This window comes from Lactuca sativa, chromosome 5, assembly GCF_002870075.4.
Source record: "Lactuca sativa cultivar Salinas chromosome 5, Lsat_Salinas_v11, whole genome shotgun sequence".
NCBI classification, from domain to species: domain Eukaryota; kingdom Viridiplantae; phylum Streptophyta; class Magnoliopsida; order Asterales; family Asteraceae; genus Lactuca; species Lactuca sativa.
In genome coordinates this window covers 267721586-267728067 of record NC_056627.2, presented here as the reverse complement: position 1 = coordinate 267728067, position 6482 = coordinate 267721586, and the positions used below count along the sequence as shown (strand labels likewise).

The window sequence follows — 6482 nt, the reverse complement described above, 5'->3', positions numbered from 1 at the left end:
GAAACAACACTTAAAAATACAATTGGAGCATCTTTAATCAAATAGAAATTGAAGAAGCAAATATTTTTGTGGTTTTAAAAATATACTTAGGACATGGGCAAAGATTTTAACTCTAGTGGTAGGGTCGGTCGTTACAAATCATGCGAGGACGAGAGAACATATGATAAATAAGTGTGAAGGTACAGCAATGTTAAATTTGAATGGGAATTTTCTCTTTACAAAGACACTAACTTTGATTAGAGAGTGTGGATGCATAAGATCAAGGTAGTAGAGTGGTACATGAGTAGTCTAGGTGCTAGTTGCCTTTACATTGTTTGTGTATTTTGCCTAGTTTTCATTGTTTTTACTTTGAACTTGTTTTGTCGATATTTTTCTTCCAAATTATTACTTGTATCTACCTTTTCTATTTCTATGTTGGTTTTGTATGTACCTTCTCACCATGCTCCTTTTGATTTTTGATCTATTTTTCGTTTTATTGCTCATATATGTGTATTTTTTTCCTTTGTGAAACTCTACATATTATTTCTTCTTTGTGGGTTGGCGTTTCAATTATACATGAATAAAGAAAATCTAGTTAAAAGTTTATCTTATTGACTATGATTAAAGTAATGAATTAGAACATGGTTATGTGATATGCATTCTATTCTGTAGTACTACTTACAAACATAACACAAAATAAATCGTAGTGACTGAAATCAAAATTATTAATCTAAGTAATTGCTACCAATAAGCAAAATACACTAAGGGATTATTACATAAATATATAATGACTTGAAAGGGTAACAAACTTTCAACTAGTTCATATTTAGTCACTAAACTTCTTTTTGTGCTTGATTTACCCATGCATTATTTGAAATGTTTACATTTTACCCTTATGATTGGTCGCGGTCATAAGCGTAAAATGTGGAAAATTTCAAATAATTCATGGGTAAATCAATCACAAAAAAAAAATTAGTGACTAAACATGAACAAAGTTAAAAATTCGTTACCTTCTCAAGTCATTATCCCTTCTGATTATTATAACTTCAACCGGAAAACCGTCCATTAACACTATCCCACATGGTATTTTTGAGACGCATCCAAACAGTCCCGAAATTTATTTGATTCTAGTCAAAATAAACATACAGGCCATCAATACAACTATGGGATAGTTTTGCAAAACCAAGGAAAAAGCGATCAACTAAACCAATCAAATCATGACTTGATAACTATATTGGGTGCTAGATGAAGCCGATATTAAACCTGATTCCAGAAAAGTTGGTTACAACGAACCACCAGACATCCGGTTAACATAAGATCAACATCTCGTTAATATAAGATCAAACAACTGCCTTACACCACTATATATATATATATATATATATATATATATATATATATATATATATATATATATATATATATATAGCAATGATCATTTGAGAACTTAAAGGTTTTCCGAGAACCCGAGAACCAAACCAGGGCCGTTAGATCAAAATAATAAAAGGCTAGGATCATTTGTGGCATTTTTGTAAATACTTGAGAAAAAAACAACACTGTGACATGATAATTAAATGATTTTGGGGCATTTTAGTGATGAATTACCTTGAATTAGGTAAACCCTTTCCATCTCTCTCTCTCTCTCTCTCTCACATCTGACCTCCTATCGTCACATCGCCTCCGAAGACGACCCTTTGCTCATGTTCTTCCTCATCGTCGTTATCTTTGGTCGCTGTTGATCTGGAAATTTGAATCGATTTCTCGCATGGATCTTATGAGTATCATCAGGAAACGCTTGATAATCTCCAAACTGACATGGATAACACCGGTATTCTCTTTGCAGTTACGCTCGATACCAAAGTAAGTCATCTCTATTCTCTACTAGATCTCCACTAATCGGTCGATTGTTTGCAATTTACTTTTTTGCATCATCTACACAACAATGTGTAATTCTTCTAAGTGTTTATGCATCAGATATGGATCTAATTTTGACTTCTATGGTAAAATTGACTACTTATGATATTGATTATATTATTAAATGGTGTTCAAAAGTATAATCTAGTTCCCAATTATGTTGGGAGGTTGAATTTTTCATTATCGTTTGATGCTATGGTTCGTTGATCTCATATAATTAGAACTATAAGCTCGTCCTTATTGGTCATGGCTACACCTTTTGTTTTCCGTTCAGCCATGGCATTAGTTTTTGATATGATAAAAACTAAATTATCAGTCAACGATCTCTTTCGCTCTCGTGTTCTTCATCGGTTATCTCCTCTCTACTCACCTCACTCCGCTTATTAACAATCAGAAAACCAAATCGCTAGATTTAAAGGAAGTCGGTAATATGATTTATTGCCCTAAAACTGCAACTGTACGGCCATGGGATGCCCGCTTCTCATATAACCTCATTTATTTCCAGCTCCACCTCAGGTTTTGCCATTACTTATCCAATTTATTTCCATAGAACACTATAATCTCACATGTTGTGTACATATTTGTTTCTCGTTTTGGGTTTCATTATAATCTAATTTAATTGACATGCATTAGCCCAAAAATAATGTTCCTGTGTTAATGTGCTGAATTTTAATAGGCAGTGGATTGCTCTCCTGTGAGTTCAGTAGCTGCAAACAAAGCTTCTTTTGTAAATACATCAACTTCTGGCATGCAACTATGCAAGTGAAGTGATGCTCTTTATTTTGCTTTCACTTGAAATATCTCTTCATGTTCTAACTTGTTTTCTTATATTCTCAAGGGTCACAAAAAATACCTGTAAATAAGATGGTGCGGACAGATTTATAGGATCCTTCTGGGAGGATGCATGCTTATTTGCAGGCTAAGCCTTCTAGACACCATGAAAGCAATTCTGGTTTGAATTCTTTGAGGTAGGAATAGGATCTCTCTCTATATTTCCATATAAATAATCGGTAACACTCCTCATGAAATTGGACTATAGTATTCATGCCCTACTACTTGCTACAATCAAAGGTGTCTGCAATGCAGGTCTTCCATCAGATAAAGAAGGAATCCTAAGGAAAGTACTGATCTTACAAGTGTTTAGGAACTTATTGATGAATTTGAATGTGGTTGTCACTCTGGTACCCTTCATCACCACATTCATTATGAACAACATATGCATAATCTTCTTGTGTTGTTGATGTCTGATCACTGATGTGGTTCTTTCTGCTAGGTCTTTTGGACACTGTAAGGAACTATACATATGTTAGTATGGTTGATGATGATTTTTCTCTCCTTCAACATAATACTCATTTATATCTTGCCAAAGTTGTAAATTTGAGGTAATATACAATATACTACCTCTGCTTTCTGATTTGTTCCAGCTAAGTACTTCATATACATACATACATACATACATACATACATACATACATATATTGCATTGAAGTAACCAAATCCTTGCAGAACTAGTTGATACATGAGCTCCTTGCTACAAAAAGAAAAAAAGGAATTTTATGCCCAACCTATAGGAACTCTGCAAAGCTAACAGTATATATATATATATATATATATATATATATATATATATATATATATATATATATATATATATATATATATATATATATACTGTTAGCTTTGCAGAGTTCCTATAGGTTGGGCATAAAATTCCTTTTTTTCTTTTTGTAGCAAGGAGCTCATGTATCAACTAGTTCTGCAAGGATTTGGTTACTTCAATGCAATACAGTTTAGTGAGCCTGCTAGCACTAACTAAAGAAGATCTAGATTCACAAGGCATTTATTACATAGGTATAAAAATGAATGCTAAGCTACTAAGCGAGAAATTTGAATTGCTGGATGAATATTCTTGCATTCATGTGGATCCACAAGCCAATTTGTCAAGGCTTCCTGTCATACTTGACCGGTACAAACCTGACATGGACCGTGCTCCAGAATTTCTTCTTTGTTTTGGAAATGATGTAAGCTACACACCAAAATGTATATAATACAATTATGCACAAATATAAATACATAATAATATCTTGTTTAAGTGACATGGAATGATGAGAAAGTTTGCTTTCAAACAATTGTTGCTGCTCTTGGAAACTTGTATGCTATGCATCCACCTCTATTGCCAAATCCATGAGGTGAAGGAGTTTCAGATGTTTATAAAAGACAAGGGAAAGGAAATGCTTCATGAGGAACGTTTTTTTTTTCACTCTAAGTTCCTTTAACTTGTTTGATCTGTCTACATTACATCCATTTTTGAGTTAAAAGTCCTTAGAAGGGATATTTGAGAAAATGCAACTACAAAACTAAATACCCCTCAACATTTCCCATTCAAGGTCTATCTCCCTCGTTTTAGTGGAAGTAAGGATTTCACAGGGGGATTTTTAGCACAAATACAAAAGACAGGGATATATTTTAGAGAGGGCCATTTTTTTCTATTTTTGCGTTGTACTTTCAAAAAAATTCAGTTTGAAAATACCAAAAGTAATCGATATATTTGAAACTTTGTGTAGAACAATATAATGCGATCTTTACAAAAAAATATTAATGCTAGAAAATATTGGTGCTTTATTTTTTAGTTTGAAAAGGAATAGGTTACACTTCAAAGAGCTTCTGTTATGAATTTTTCACATGGAAACTCTTATGTATATTAAATCAACTCTACTTTTATGGAACAACAGTTTCAAACCATCAATTGCTACTCCGTTCCCTGGAAGAATGCAAGTTTTCAACAAATTCAACATCTGTTATTGGTGCTTTATTTTTGAGTTTGAAAAAGAATAGGTCCCATTTTTCTAAATAGATATCTATTATTTATGTGTTGGAAGTGATGAATTTAATGTGAATCATAAATATAATAACGCATATTTGATTCATATAAATGTATAGTGCAGTGGTTAATCTGGTTCTCATAGTGGACAGATATATGTTTTTATTGGTATGATCTAGTTAATTAGTTGTTATGATTGGCTAATTTGGTTCTGAACTCTATGTGATATTGTGAAGAACTTAGATCTGTTAAGTACTAACTCTTGTTAGATAATGTTTTGACCTTCTTCATGTTGAGTGGTCTAGATGTCATTAGTCTTGGAAATGAAGTAGAAGATGGATTTATTGCTGCCGATCCTAATCTTTCATCTTTAGTTTTATGTGGTAATGATTTTTCTGATGCAAATGGTGTAAAAAAACAATGACATATGAATTACATGTGATTTACATATAATTCACAAGTAAATCACATATGAATTACATGTGATTCACATGTAAATCACAAGTGAATCACATATGAATTACATGTGATTCACATATGAATTACATGTGATTCACATATGATTCACATGTAATTCCCATATGATCCGTTTGTGATTCACATGTAAATCACAAATGAATTACAAGTGAATCACATATGAAGTACATGTGATTCAGATGTAATTCACATATAAATTACATGTGATTCACATGTAAATCACAAGTGAATTACATGTGATTCACATATAAATTACATGTGATTTACATGTAAATCACAAGTGAATCACATATGAATTACAAGTAATTCACATGTAATTCACATATGATCCATTTGTGATTCACATGTAAATCACAAGTGAATCGCTTATGAATTACATGTGATTCACATGTAAATCACAAGTGAATTACATATGAGTTACATGTGATTCATATGTAATTTACATATTAATCACATTTAACTCACAAGTAATTCACATATAAATTACATGTGATTCACATGTAATTCATATGTAAATCACAAGTGAATCACATATGACTTACATGTGATTCATATGTAATTTACATATGAGTTACATGTGATTCATATGTAATTTACATATGAATAACATGTAATTCACAAATAAATCACAAGTGATTCACATATGAATTGCATGTGATTCACATGTGATTTGCATGTGATTTATATATGATGTCATATGTAAATGTGATTCACATGTGAATCGCATGTAATTCATATGTTATTGATTTTTAAAAAATTAGTTTTAAAAAAAATTACAATTTTTTTGAAAATTTTGTAGTTTTTTTTTTTGAAAAAAGAATGCAGCTTTCTTTAAAAAACTTGCAGTTTTGTTTTGAAAAAAATAACAATTTTTTTTGGGAAAAAATGTTGTTTTTTTTTTTAAAAAAAATTACAGTTTTTTGAAAAAATTTTAGTTTTTAAAAAAATTGCAATTTTTTTGAAAAAAAAATGCATTTTTTTCGAAAAAAAAATGCATTTTTTTCGAAAAAAAATACAGTTTTTTGAAAAAAAAATATTTTTTTCAATGTTTTTTTCGTAAATTCATGTATTATATAAAAAAAATAAAAAATATGCACTTTTCTAAAAAAATATCGAAAAATTCAATTTTAAAAAAAATCCGAATATTTAATTTATTATGTAGCTTTTTAAACATTTATATTACTATGATCAATAACAAAAAAAAAATAACATTAAATGAGATTGGTAAAATGACGATCATGTCGTTAATGAGTTAATTTTTATCCAACGCTCCACTTTTAGTTCTCGAGTT

The 6482-nt window shown here is 30.7% G+C and overlaps 1 long non-coding RNA gene and 1 pseudogene across 1 annotated transcript; both read left to right on the top strand.

The window, feature by feature from the left end:
* The first annotated feature begins 1583 nt into the window (after positions 1 to 1583).
* Positions 1584 to 2661, top strand: LOC128134172 (uncharacterized). Its single transcript, XR_008232508.1, has 2 exons — positions 1584 to 1839; positions 2288 to 2661. It is a non-coding gene; the product is annotated as an uncharacterized LOC128134172 (long non-coding RNA).
* Positions 2662 to 2721: 60 nt separating this feature from the next.
* On the top strand, positions 2722 to 3989 carry LOC111888147 (DNA mismatch repair protein MLH1-like; annotated as a pseudogene).
* The last annotated feature ends 2493 nt before the right edge of the window (positions 3990 to 6482 follow it).